The sequence below is a fragment of the Crinia signifera genome, chromosome 6 (genome assembly GCF_055691185.1).
Source record: "Crinia signifera chromosome 6, ASM5569118v1, whole genome shotgun sequence".
Lineage (NCBI taxonomy): Eukaryota > Metazoa > Chordata > Amphibia > Anura > Myobatrachidae > Crinia > Crinia signifera.
In genome coordinates this window covers 105,874,152-105,889,649 of record NC_139222.1, presented here as the reverse complement: position 1 = coordinate 105,889,649, position 15,498 = coordinate 105,874,152, and the positions used below count along the sequence as shown (strand labels likewise).

General features: G+C 40.5%; 1 protein-coding gene and 1 long non-coding RNA gene across 5 annotated transcripts in view; one reads left to right on the top strand and one right to left on the bottom strand.

Moving 5' to 3' along the window:
* The window catches only part of LOC146007942 (uncharacterized), a 97,686-nt gene extending 93,181 nt beyond the window's left edge, over nt 1-4,505 (top strand). Inside the window, exon 5 of one of the 2 annotated variants that reach the window (XR_014444425.1) lies at nt 4,372-4,505. This is a non-coding gene — a long non-coding RNA (uncharacterized LOC146007942). The remainder of the gene's footprint in view (nt 1-4,371) is intronic. The other variant, XR_014444427.1, reaches the window with a different exon arrangement.
* Nucleotides 1-15,498, bottom strand: part of MYT1 (myelin transcription factor 1) — a 62,920-nt gene that overhangs the window by 41,842 nt on the left and 5,580 nt on the right. The gene's annotated exons all lie outside the window — the stretch shown is intronic.

Here is a 15,498-nt window from a genome sequence, read left to right as displayed (position 1 = left end):
CACAATTTTCCTGGCCAACCGAGCTGACAATGTAGTTTTGGGTGCCTTGGACTCAAGGTGACTTGTCCAAGGTCGGAAGGAGATTACAATGGTATTTGAACAAGGGTTTACGGCGCGTTTCTCATCCCGGGAACAATGGACCAAAGTTTCATTCATAATATTTGTGATTTACAGCTTTGTTTGCCTGGAGGTTATGCAGTAGCTACCGGTACATTTGTAATATACTAATGGGTCACACCCACACAGGGGATGACAAGCACATATCACACAATAATGCTTTATGCTTTTATCTTGTTTTATGTGGCATAGGCTAACTAAACTCCGCTCAGTGTCAAATGTCTGTGTATTCATTGGTGCAAAAGGAAATAACTTAGAAAAAGAATTAATGAAGTAAAAGTCCATTCAAGCCGATTAATTGATCGCAACAAGTCCACCAATATGAAGACTGGTACTTCGTGCCAGTAACAGCTATTATATAGCTCCAGCTGGCTTTTCGGTAAAGTGCCTTTCAACAAATCTCCCACAAATGGATCTGTGAATGTCAACCATTACCTTGAAAAAAGTACACCTCCCCCTTAACAAACACACACACAAACACACACACACACACACACACACACACACACACACACACAGCTATTGACTTTTGTCGAAAAGAAGCACATTACACTTTGTAATACATTTTCCTAGAGCAGTGTTATGACTAAGAGTAATAAAATGGTAATAAAGGCAGGATCCTGCAGATAAAAGGATTGTTCTTCAGCCTGCGGGTGCGTTCGTAAATCTATGAATGAAATATTTATAATGACTCGCTACTCATAGAAATTAGTAGCAATGTTTACATTCTTCATATGCTATGAAACATTATTCATCCATGTGTGACAACCTCCCGAGGAATGCCACTGCAGGCACTGATATATATGTGTGTGTGTATTAGTAGATATACTGTATAGAAAAACGTATGCACTTTTTTATTTATTTCATAAGATTTAGATGATTTACTTTCAGATTTAAAATAAATGAAATATTTGGCACCGTAGCTGCTGTAGAACTATAAGTACCACAATGCTCTGTTGACAGGCCACTGGGACATGTGTGTCCTAAACTAATGCAGCCAGTGATATAATAAATTCAACTGGATCACAATGGACAACTTCAAAGCCTGCTTACTCCCCTATTTCCCAAAATACCAGATCTGGTCATTTTGGTTATATCATGTGTGGCCACATTAGGTACAGATCTAGCTTTGCAGCAATTAGGCTGAACAATGGGCACTTTCGATTCTTCAGGCAAGTTACTATAATGTTCAAAGTGTTAAGCTAGATACACACTAGCCAATTATCTGGCCAATCAGCTGATAATTGGATGACCAATCTGATAATTGCATAGTGTGCATGCAGGTGTGCCATAGCATCAATGGTCATATTAGGATGATAATGTGTGCTATATCTTTCCCGACCTCCCGATCCTGATGCAGAGATCAAAATAAAGCACCCTGAGCAAGAAATTGCTCCGTGTGTAATGGTACACATGATGCCGACATACCCTCCAACATGACCTATTCCATTAGATACAAAATGCTCTGTTCCTGGACCTCCCTGTCAGTGGCATTTACAGAGGTTGGACTCCAGCACAGTACAAAATTCAAAGAGGGGGGGGGGTCACATCAACTGCCAGTGAGTCCAGGACAGTGATGTTTGGAGTGGTATTAGGTGTGACTCCCTTTTTGAATATTGGACTGTGCTGCAGGCTCACATCTGTAACTGCCACTGGCAAGGAAGTCCAGAAACAGCATTTTGGACCTAATGGAATGGGCCATGTTGGAGGGTATGTGCCGATAATCGCTTTGCTAGATTGAAGCAAATATTGGATCAGAACACACTATTGCATAGTGTGTACCTAGCTTAAGTGAAACCCCTGATTAATGGTTGTACACTGTATTGAGCTGTACAATATACATGCAAGCTCTTAATATCTAACTACTGTATACCTCTCTGCCACTCCTCTGCTTCACGTTGCTATGTTGGCAGGGAGGTGCTTCTGTAACTCAGTAGGCATCTGTACAGCCTAGCTTTGCAGAAGTGCACAGAGTTGATTGGTTGATTAATACACAGGGTTGGGGCCTGTGACTTCCCACCATTGCAATGACTACAGTCCCAGAATTGCAATAAATGTGAGGGAGAAACTACTGTATAACTGCTTGTAATGGGGTAGGTAGGAAATATATATTTATTTACTTAACAGAGATGCAATAGAATGCTATGTGAAGACTGAACAATATATTATATTGTTATGGCCAATATCTGAAACATAGTCCTATACAATTATGTTATTGGTTCTTAGTGAACTAGCTGGTTGAATATTAACTCACCCTAAAACATGTCTTCCTTTAATGTAAATCGGTGTCAAAATAACAGTTTCATTAGGTGCAGGAATATCAAACTGAGAAATGTTACCATAGACGAGATGTACTAAGCCTTGAAAATTGATAAAATGGAGAATGATAAACAACCACCTGTAACATGACAATTAGGAGCTGATTGGTTGGTTGTTTATCACTCTCAACTTTATCACTTTCATGCTAAGCACATCTGGCCCCATATTTATTGGCCACAGTGGGTAGTGTCGAAAATTTGACCTGCGTTTTTTAAGGAAAGGGATTAGTGGGGGTTGCCTAGTGCTAGACGCGATCCTAAAATAATAATTTCCAAAACAGAAGAGGAGACTACAAGGTAATAATGGTATCTGAACATTTCTACAGCACAGATCAGACTGATACGCTACAGGCAGCCCTTACTACCATACATGGCACCTGTGCTGAAAGAACTACCCGAATGACTCCAAATATCGTAAATTCTGAAAACCCACAGAAACTTTTACATATATTTTGGAATCTTATTATTAGCGATGATACAGGCACTATGCAAACTGTTCTTTTGAATGTTAGTATTCCTATTAAACATAGCTAGAGTCAAATAAAGTAGCTGCCATTTATTATTCTATTTTGCACTTAGGGGCCGATTCAGCACCATTCCGTATGGGCCGAATTCTTCCTATCCCCTATGTTCGAGGTTTGCGTATGCACGAATATGCGCATGTGGGAACCCCCGGGAGGAAACGGGTGTGGTATAGGGTTCCAACAGTCGGGATCCCGACAGTCATTTGCCCGACGTCTGGATCCCATCTGGTCGGACTCAGACAGCATGGCGGGCGCAACAAAGCCCCTTGTGGGCTCGCTGCACTCGCCACACTGCGGGCACGGTGGCTCGCTACGCTCCCAACCTATTCTATTTTCCCTCTATGGGGGTCGTGGACCCCCACGAGGGGAATAGCCAGTAGCCGTTGAGAACCCGTCTGTCAGTGTTTTAACAGTTGGGATCCTGATGTCAGGGAAATGACTGTCGGGATCCTGACTGTCTCGGCCCCAATCTAGCACCCGAGGAAACAGCATTGGCGAGTTTCACACTCCGCTGCTGACATCAGCGTCCTCCCCGAAATCAGGGATCAACGGCCATCTGAAAAGTAAATAATGGCTTACTCTTCAGATCTAAGGCTGGAAAGATCATTAGATGGGGAGCGACCACCGAATGATTTATCCTCCTTGCGGCCGCATGCGAGGAAATGTGTGTCCGTACACTCTCTGCAACATTTCCCTGTTCGTAGGCTGCTGCGATTGCACGTAACTTAGTGAACAATTCTGAATCAGGCCCTTAATCTGAAGTTAAGTTACTTACATAATGCAAATCACTCATTCAGAAGCAAATGTTGTCTATGGATTGTCGTCCCCCCCCCCCCCCCCCCAAATAAAAAGGATTTTTACATGTTTCTTGTTCCCTCTTCCTTCAAGTTTTATAAGAACACTCACCACTCAAATAAGTCACTTCAGTGGCATATACAAGAGTTTACTAAGGAGAACTATGGGCCTTATTCTAGTTCACTCTTTCTGACAAAATCCTTCTTAGATGGACAAAACCATGTGCACTGCAGGTGGGGCAGATGTAACTTGTGCAGAGAGAGTTAGATTTGGGTGGGGTTTTACTATATTGCAGTGTAGAAATAAAGCAGCCAGTATTTTCCTGCACAGAAATAAAATAACTCACCCAAATCTAATTCTCTCTGCACAAGTAACATCTGCCCCCCTGCAGTGCACATGGTTTTGTCCATCTAAGAAGGATTTTGTCAGAGTGAACTAGAATAAGGCCCTATGTCTTACAAAGTGACAAACTGGTGTATTTAGCTGCCACTAAGTAAATATTAGGTTAGTGCTGGCAGACAGTTATACTACAAAACAGGATGCAAATCAGCTGTCAACGTAAAGCAAGATGTAGATATTGGGTTACATAAAAGCTGATCTTAGATATCTCATTTCAGGTGACCTTCAGGGATCAGGTGCTGATGGAGTTGCATAGTGCTGGATGGGTGTGAGGAAATATTCGGAACTCACTAAAACACAGTTATGCTATGAATTGACATATCTGTACCTCAAGTAAACATATAATAAACATGATAAATTAGGTTTACCAATTCACTGGGATCCTTGTAGAGAAGGATCCTTGTAGAGAAAGTTGTTTTTGTAGGTGTGAGGAAAAACGTATGATTATTGCTTCCTAGTAAACTGAGAGGAATTCAGTTGTTATTTGGGCACCCGTTAAGCTGGACATACTCGCTATGATTATCTGGCCGATCTAAATAAGGTTAGAGAATTTGGGCCAGATGTACAAAGTTTCAAAAAGTGATAAAGTGGAGAGTGATAAACAACCAGCCTATCAGCTCCCATCTGACATTTTTCAAACCCAGTATGTAGCATGTCAGTTACGAACTGATTGGGAGTGATATGTCCGGTTGGCCCCATCAGGCAGTGTATGAACTACAGTACAACAGCAAACCGACAGATATTTCCCCTGTACCTTCACTTGGGAAGGAATTGGGGAAAAACTCCTCCCCAGGGGCAGTGCACTCATATCAGGTAACATACACTGTGATAGATAAAATATCTCTTGGTCTGACAGGCATATCATCTGAATCTGTATGACCAGCATTATTAATGGGCGCCCAAAGACAGCTATTCAATTGTTTGCTGACCAACACAACTGCACCAGATCTGCTTGCACCCTAATGAGGTGGTGAGCAGAAATCTGCAAAAATACAGCTGTTTTAGTTGCCAAACAGTTTTAGCTGCTTTTTGAAGGCAATACTGTTTTTGGTGTCCAAGGTAATAGGTTGCCCTTTAGAGCAATTCAATTGTTACTCTAATTTGGTGCGCAATGATGTATATATAGCCAATTAGATAGGGTTTAGCTGCAAAGAGAGGCTAATTCTATTTAAAGTCCTAGTTAATGCACCAAACTCCTGTTTGGGCACCTAAGCCATGGAGTTTGCACAAATTTCTTCTTCAGGAGGATACGAGAAGAAATGTCACCCCCCAGCTAATAGACATCTAGATGTGGCAAGAATTCAAATGCTCTATTTTGCACCCCTTCTGGTAGCCAAAGGGGAAAACAATTAAATCTCCCCTTATGTGTGTACACATAGAGGGGGAAATTTACTAAGATGTGAGTTCTATTTCACATGTGATGTTGCTATGGTCAACCAATCAGATACTATCTATTATATGCTAGAAGGTGCTAAATTAATTAGAAGTAGATTCTGATTGGTTGCCCATAGCAACATCCCATGTGAAATAGAACTCACATCTTAGTAAATTTCCCCCAGTGCATTTGGTCACAACAAGCGCAATAAGTAATGCATTCACTCCCAATTGGCAATACAATTGAATAGCTCCGATGGGCACCTGTTACTTATCGCCACCCAAAAACCAATTGAATTCCCCCATAGTGTTCTTGAAAATTGCTTAAACCCACAAAATAGCTACAGTGCATGTTTTTACTATGAATAAACATGAAAAATAGCAGGTTCCGTATTTGAATGTGAAATCGTATCGTATACATATACTTTTAATATTAAGGCAATGCATCAACATGCAATATGTTCCGTTATATGATTATAACGAGACCCAGAGATCTAGAAGTGATCTTGTCATGTATTGCAACTGCTATTAGAGCGTGATCTTTTCCTTGGTGAGCATATTAGAATTCTTAGCAGATGCTATGGGGGAAATTTACTAAAGGAAATTTGTAAAAAATAGGTGTATTTGTATTTAGAAATACACTTATTTTTGACATTTACAATCCCGAAAATACGGCAATTCGTATTGATAGCACATCAATACGAATTGCCGTATTTTCGGGATAGTCAATGTAAAAAATAAGTGTATTTCTGGATACAAATACACCTATTTTTACACCTATTTTTTACACATTTCCTTTAGTAAATTTCCCCCTATATGGCTTTATCACAATAGATAGATTGGCTTACTGCAGTATTGTAAACATAATACATTTGGCACAGTATTATTCTGCCTAGTTTTCAGCAGGAAAGCATTGATTTGGTTAATGCTAACTTATCTCATATCTCATGGGATGAGATGAAGCGAGGCTGCATTAAAAGAACACCTAAAACAGAACTATTATTTTATGTTTCTTAGCACACACACATTCACAGGATACAATAGTCCAACGCAGTACAAAGTATAGTGTATCAATTTAGCCTTCCAGCTAAATGCAGAAGCTATGCATCACTGTGTACTTTATACAGGAGCTGAATGAAACCCTGAGAGACCTTAATATTAATCATCAAAGTGCAGGAATAGATTTTCTCAGTCACTCTGTGTGCACACATCCATCCTTCTACTGGAATACATTTTCCACACTTGCTTGTTCTATTATTCTGCACGCAGTAAAGAAGGGAAAAAATTATGCAGGAAGGCGTGAAAGGACCAATAGGAGGGGGCGCCTAACAATCTAGCGCATTGTAACAATAAATTATTACTCCATATTTCTCTACCCACTTCCTCGCTGATATTTGTGGCTTGCGGACAAATTAGGAAGAAAATGTATTGTTAGCGTACAGGGGGGAAAACAAGGTCTATCAATATTCCTCTCACAGTTATGGAAAAACTGTCCTTTTACAGGAATGATCTCTAACCACTTCCTTTCTCCTTTACCCAGCAATCTGCATTTAATAGGGAAAAAAATAACATTACGTTCCTTTAAAAACATGCTACTCCTACTACAAAGATTTATGTATAACAGACATAAAACTTTCTTACAACCTGTTTCTAATACATTAAAAGGTAATTTATAAGGGAGGGACCATGCCAGCAGCTGATACAAATGTATATTTTTACTGTCGAAAGATGCGTACACAGCAGTTAGATTGAATTAGTTATAGGATACTCTTCCTGGGTTGGTTTAAAAGGCTTCTGCCTCATCACAAATCACATTAAGATACAAACAGATCTATGAAGAAGCCTTGTCACCTACACACAGCAGGGCAGCCATTTTGTGGGCCAAACCAATACTCAGCCTATTAAGTCACTAGGAACTAGGGCATCACCGAGACCTGAGGGAATTTACTAGTTGCACTTCTCCCAATATTGGTTGACCCCATAAAATGGCAGTCTCTTCTTAGTGTAATAAATTCCTAATCCCAAAAACGTCATCTGGTTTTCATGTATATTTGACCACTAGGTGGTACTCTGTTCCTGCCTATAGACTGTTCCTGCCTAGAGGAGCAAGATACTGTAACTGTCGGAAATTCAAATGGTGCAACTAAATCATTTTATAAATATTAGAATTAAATTGTTTAAAAATGCAGTTTGACTTTTTTTTAGTACAATCATTTTAATACAACAAATTTCTCTTAAACTTTAAAAAATAAAGAGTCTGAACTAGATTAAGGAAATTATGGTAGGTAAACAGAATATGTTACTGGAAATAACCAGTTATTCTAATCAGATTTGCTGCTTGCTAGGTACTGTGGGCCTTATTCTAGTTCACTCTTTCTGACAAAATCCTTCTTAGATGGACAAAACCATGGGCCTTATTCTGGTTGGTGTGGTTCTGTCCGCGTGCGGTCGGTCCGCCGATGTTTGGTGTTTGCGCATGTGCAGAGGCATATCTGCGTATGTGCGAATGGCAGGCACGTCCAAATACCGCATGAATTTTCTACACTCCGAACAGGGGGAGGAGAGGGGCATGAAGGGCTGTTTTGGCTCATTACCATATGTGTACGCCCAGAGTTTTATGGGTCGTTCCCGTGAAAACGCTGGGCGTACAGATGGTAATGCGGACGTGACGCACATGTGGGGGGCGGACATATGACATAGCCGGATGTCAGCTGCCCGGCCATATCCCTGCTTTTGCACGGAGAAATGCCCGAGTGGTCTGGAGCACTCGGTGCTGCCTGACCACTCGGTCCTGCATTCGATGGTCTGCGACCATCGAATGATGGGGGAGGTTCCCAGAGATGTAGGAGGTGTATACATGAGAAATCCACTCGTGCTCCGTGCGGTCAGCGGCTTACCGCATTCGGACGCAGTGAGCGGTCCGTACGGAAGGCGGGGCTCAGGACGCTCGGTCCTGTCCGCATATACGCATCCAACCGCAACGACCAGAATAAGGCCCCATGTGCACTGCAGGTGGGGCAGATGTAACTTGTGCAGAGAGAATTAGATTTGGGTGGGGTTTTACTTCAAAGTGAGATCTATATTGCAATGTAAAAATAAAGCAGTCAGTATTTACCCTGCACAGAAACAAAATAACTCACCCAAATCTAATTCTCTCTGCACATTTTACATCAGCCCCCCTGCAGTGCACATGGTTTTGTCCATCTAAGAGGGATTTTGTCAGAAAGAGTGAACTAGAATAAGGCCCTGTATGAGAACTGGACATTTAAAGATAAAGAAATCCTGTTATTAAATAATTATGTTTTTCATACAGTAACTTATTTAGAAGGGGAGGAATGCAGCGAGGTCAATTCTATGATGGAAGTTTATGTACTAGTGAAAATAAATAACAGGTCACCCTCAGGTATACACTCGGTCTATAAATGTCTTTCTTTTATTGTCCCTGAGAATACATGGCAAAAGAAATATGTTATCTGCACTGAGGGGGAGGAGGTACTGTAGGGACAAGAGCAAGCAGTAAAGCCTCTGACAGCAGGTTGGGAAGTGAGAATTTGGCAGGTGGGTCAAGTGGTCCTTATCTCCTGTCAGTCTAGGCTTCTGTAACTGGAGGATAGAAAACAGACGTTAACCATCCATCTGTCCGCTGCTGACAAAGTAAAGGTGACAAGAGGAGGTCTCCTACTACAGGGATGACAAGAATACTCCCTTTCTGGCCTTGATCTGCATCGTTTTGCCTGCTGTCATAGCCCCGCCTCTCCTACCTGTTTGCTCCCTGGGAGATTCTCTGTCCATCTGTCATCCCACACAGGGAGGAAGGAGAAACTAATTTGTAAAGAATAGGACAGATGTAAGTCTGATCAAACATTAGGCACGTTCAGGCTGATCAACTTTCAGAGCATTGCTAAAAAGCAAACACAGGGAGGAAGACAGTTTTCACCAGGTAAATACATTACCACACTGGACTGGTGACTGGCCTTGCTCAGGCTGTTAGTATTATTTAAAGGACACCTGCTGCCATGAACGAACATATGATGTGGTTAAAAACTCCAGTGTATATTTATGTTGGGTTGAGGCGATGAGTTTAATGTGGGTGAAATGTCAGGTATAAGAAACAACAGCAGCACTGCTACACAATGGGTGGCGCTGACACAAGACATGGGCAGGTGGTCGGACATAATGGGCTACTGCTTTTCTCAAGAACATTTCTTACAATGGCTGAAAGAATGATGAGAAAGTATACAGGTCATTCCGCCTACGCTGCATACACTAATAAGACAATTTCATCAACAAGCAAAAGGTACAATTCTCGTGTCACTGCTACAAAAACCTCATTCGATTCAACTATTTGCTATATGTCAACTTTACGATAAAATGCTGGCACTGCAGCAGCTGCTGCCAACTGGTCAAATCTCTACAATTGAAGCAAAGTAATGGGAAATTCATGAATGCAGGATAGTAATATATGCTGCAGAATGTATAGCTCAAGGAAATTATAAAGGCACCACAAGCCTATTTATCTTTACATATTAAGAATTATGTGTAGGCCAGCATGATAGTGTCAAATACACGGATCGAAATAAAAAATAATAATTTAGATACCTGAGCTGTCCGCCAATGATATCTCCATAACTGCCTCTTCTTTAGTTATCCTAAAGTACATAAATCCCCACAATTGCCACTGGCTTTCTTTTTCCCCCTAGTACTCTCCTTCATTACTTTGTCTCTGATTTAGCATCTGAACCCTTTCACATTTAGTAATAACCAAATGCAAGCTGTGTACTTTAATCTTCCAAACACAGGCGCACTGCTGTGAAAATCATACACATGCAGCTCCCCATCATTGCATGTCCCCATCCTTTTCCATTTATATGCAAATGTTGACCTTTCACCCCAGCTGGCTACATGAAGAATTTTCCTAAAAATGCAAATAAAAGCATGCAATTTACCCTCCTCCAATGTTTTATTCCCTTTTTTTATGTGAGTGTACAAGAGGCTGAGCATGGATGGCAGAAGTAATTATTTTTATAAATCTATACTGTCGTGGCGTAAATGCAGTCAGCTGCTCCTCTTTCTGTGCTGGTGGTGGGGATGGTGTTGTTTGTTGTACATAGTCTCTGGATGTATATTGTCCAGCTCTTAGTCATAAAGAAAGTGTTTACTATTTGTGCATTTTTGTATATAATATCTAAAATGAATATAATACTATCAGTTCAGTGTCAGTGGTATTATTCATGCAAACTATAGTATAAATAATCCATCGTAACCATTAATGATGCTGTATGTTTTGTTTCCTTGTATTTCACCCTTTCACAATGTATTTTTTGACTTTTGCAGAACTTTGAGTTAATGCGTTAGCCAGTTTATATAAACTCTTGTTTGTTTTTTAAAAGGTTCCATGTACAGCACACCTCTCACCTATCCCAACTTTTATACATTGCCACAAAGCCACTCCCCCTTTTGTTGGGCACATGCTCCATTTTTAGGTCCCGATTTCATATTTCAAAAAGTTGGGTAATATGTGTACAGTGGGGGGCGTGCACCTTAAAGTAATTTCCCATTGACTACTCAATGCCATTTTATGTTGTGATGAATCAATACATGAGGACATATAATATTGGTTTGCTGGGTATACACACCTATGGCATGCCCTCTACTCTGTTTTTTTAGACTTTCCTCTCTTGGGGAGAGCCAAAGTACCTGGTCCTCAGGGGGAATCCTTAGCATACACTAGGCAGAAAGTGGCAACCCCTTGAGTCTTTGGGGGGTCAGGAATTCAAGATCCCCCACCCCCACCAGCTTGGTCAGAAAGGGGAACTTGCGGATTTCCTTTTCTCCTGAGTGGATGGGGAGAAACAGGCTGTTCTCCTTTTGGAGAAAGTGAACAGTCCCAAGCCCCCAGTATGATTTCTGCACTACACTGGGCCTTGGGCTTCAATATAAAAGCATGGACCTTGGGCTTCAATATACATAAAAAAAAAGTTACTTTGTGCCGTGGCTCCTGTTCCTGTTTCAGTTAAGTCATAAATTACTAGTAAATGGATAGGCTGAACATTGATTCAGGTATAAAAAATGATATATATTGTTCTAGGTACTGTAGCTAAACAATTGACAGCAAAGATTTGACAAAAACTGAATGCCTTTCCTACAATCCTTGTATATCATAACTCCAGACAGTGATTGACTGCATTCACTGGTGTACAGGAAAGAGCTTGTATAAATCAGGAAGGTGACACTGGTTCCATTGAAAGGAATTTCCCCTTTAGATTATATTCAGATAAACTTTCAAATAGAATCTGTCCATTGCTGTGAAAGTTTCACTTCATTCAAAATATGCAGTTTATATATTGTACATCAGTTCTCTCCATGACATCTACAAGCCAAATTAAATACAAAGTTAGTTTAGTGCAGCATGGGGTCCAGAAACTGGGAAAGTGCTCAGTCACATAACAGTGTGACATGCTAAGGAGTTTAGCTAATCCCACATATGACAGATGTATCAGGCAGGTCTACTAAGAGCAGATTATAATTCATCTGTCCTTTCAACTCGCTCTCTGAGTGGCTGTGTGCCTTCTGCAGTGTTTTGCCTTACAATTTGTTAATTGCTTAGTGATACTTTCTAGGATAGACAAAACTGTTCATATATATACACAGTATATATATATATATATATATATATATATATATATATATATATATATATTAATAAGGCAGAAGTCAAAACTATACTTGAATACATGATGAATCCACAATATTTGCTTTTAAACATTTCATATATACTACATCTCCGCCTTGAACAAGATCAATCACCTAGACCCTGTGCAGTCAGCCATTTTGAATGTTAACACATGGTTCAAAGTGATTTTATAGGTTGTTTTTATCATGAGCTGATTTTAATCCACAAAATTACTAGTACACACCACTGTATGTTCAAGAAAGATTTATCACATATGTCATGACTCAGAAGACGATGTTAGCCATACTTGCGTACTTTTGGCATATCAGGGAGATAGTGAAGGTGGCACCTAGAAGCAGGACATGTGCTACTACATACGTGAGGTGGGTCATAAATTGAGGTCAGGTCTTGTTGATGTATTGTGTTTTACACGTGGTTCCATTTAAGTGGCCACGAGAAATCTTATATAAAATGCATGCAGCCATAAGGATCATTGTGCATTAGAACCAATGCAGGGAAATGGCACTGATGATTCCATATGTATGTATAAAACTCTGATTTACTTTTTTACACCAAAAAATGTAACTGCTGCAAAACATGGGTTAGGTGCAATGAGGGAGATTGCTAGCTAATCAGGGAGTCTGGGAGATTGCTACTATTCCAGGGAGTCTCCCGCAGAATGCAGGATGGAAGGCAACTACTGTATGGTGTTAGCTGCCAGGGCCAAACTTTGGAATATGCCTGCAGTTAGAAGTAGAATGACTGCGGCAGATATGGAGATATATACTGTGGTCTCTCTTTCATACATTCAGGGGATGCTTCCTTTTTGTGGGTACCCCATTGAAATGTGTGTGTTTGTAGGGAAATGCCTCAAATATTCAATGATAAATAGTCACTCAGACACTGCTCAAATGCAGGAATATTTCACAAAAGGGAACACAGCCTGAGATGGGTCCTCATTTACATGAAATGCTACAGAATGATATATATCCAAACTCTTGAGTTTGGAATTAGAAACTCTAAATAAAAAAAGCCACAGACAGAAAGATTGCTTAGCATATAAAATATTATGAGGGTATTGTATGGAAATGACACTCCCCAGACATTAATAAAGTTTAAATATTTAATGTGAAGTGCTCTCGTTGTCAAGGCCTGATTACTTTGTTAGGCAAAATCATAACTGCAACAGAGTAGCCACGTTGTTACGCACAGAGGTGCAGATCTACTATAACTATACAGTATGTCTATCAGACTATCACCAAATATGAGGCATGCAATAGAAGTTGCTGGTTGCCTGATATTTTTAATTACAAACCGACCGACTCTAGTTCTGTGTGTGGCCCTAACATGCCAGATCACTCTTAGAGGCCTAAATATGAAGTCAGTCAATGACCTCTGGGAGCTCTTCGACCCACCTGGGAATAGAGGGCGATTCAATGTGGCCAGATGAACACTAAGATCTGATCGCTAGACCCAGCAGCTGAAGGGATCAATCTGTGTCATTTGGAATGTGTGGTCACACTGCTCAGAGATTTATCTAGTCAGTGATTAAGCCAGAAAGCTATAACGCAGCACATATGGGCAGTTTATTTTATCAGCTGAGGGACAGAACCGTACTACCTATGTTAGACTGAAAGACATAATGGTATATACAGTACAGTACATTTTGTTTTAGTCAGATACTGTATAATTATATCACCATTTCTAGAGACTTTGGAGGTCATTCTGGCTGGCTCACTAAGCAGCAATAATTTGCGGCTTAGCAAGCTTTGTAACGTTCCATGGTGAATGTACCCGCCGCACTGCAAATGGATGTTTTGCATAAACATCCATTCGCAGGCTAGCATGCAGGCCCAAAATCATTCGATGGTCGCTGACCATCGAATGATTTCTTCTGTGCTTCCAAATCTAAGTCAGTCTCTGCTGACTTATCTCAGCGGCGCCCAGCTCTGAGAACTGGGTGGGCAGCTAAAGTCCAGTGACCATTGTACTCTCATGCGAATGTAACTAGAATGACCTCCTTTATTCTGAAATGTGACTTAAAAAGGCATTTGTATATCAATATTTGTGGGATATCACATCCCACTTAAGAATGCAGATTGTGCTTAATATATCGCATAACGAGACAAAAATATATTTTGTAGAGGGAACATATCAAACAACAAATACACTGATGAAAGAGTTTTCCTAGGCCCAACAAGTTAAGATTTCCAGCATTTTCCACGACAATTTGACCACAAGGGGGAGTGTGACATTAGTGAGACCATTAATGATATTTCAGTTTACCTACTGTACAGATTGGCATCTTCAGGAACATATCATGGTATTGCACTATAACTCATTTGGATTTGCGGACTTTGTGTTTGATGCTATACTGTATAATTCCTATATATGCGTGAGACAGGAATTATTTGCTCTGTGATACTAGGAGATCCTTGTCTTGTCATAGTCTGTGGCTTTCTGCTGCCTTCATTCCCCTGCTCACATGTCACTGCCCCCGTCAAGTGTCACATCACATACAGCCTTGTCCTCACTAACATGAGTGCATGATTTGACCGTTCACTGGCTCACACACACTAAGCACCAGACTCCTCTCCTGCTGACCATGATTAAATAGAATAATGTGCTAAAATGCTAGTTAAGTACACCATAATAAAAGCAAACATATTTTACTATACAAAGAATACCAAATTTAACATATTGTTGGTTTAATATAAAAGCTGACAGAGCTGTGTCATAATAAGTAATCACTATAATTGGGAACTTTTTAAGGAGCGGCTTTCACAAGCCATAGAAAGAGGCCATGTTTTTTTTGTTGTATTTTTTTCTCCACTGGACAGGGGACAGAGCATTTCCAAGTACGAAATGAAAGACAGCTGTGGTCATTGAGCAATCTGGACAAGCTGATTATAAAATGTAATGGAAATGGGCATAAGAGGGGCTGTTTATCCAGTAAATACTGGCTTTTAAATAAATGACAGTGGAGGGATAAGGAAAAGGGTTAAGTATGGAAAATGTGTAAATACGGCGAAGCGTGTGCAGTGGGCGGGAATCTGCACACTCAGCTACCTTTGCTCATCATGTGACTTCCAGCAATAATTCACAAGCTTCTTGGGCAATTTCACCCCTATCTAATTACATTCACTCGCACAGCAGCCTCTCTGCCTCTCATGTTGTTGTTTTTTTTTTCTTTTTTCATTTCAAACTGGCATCAGTGTTAATAAAAAGGCTCAGCCTTGAAATGACAGAGAAGGGAAATTATCCCCTCCTCCCCCCTTTAAAATATTCTACAAACTGC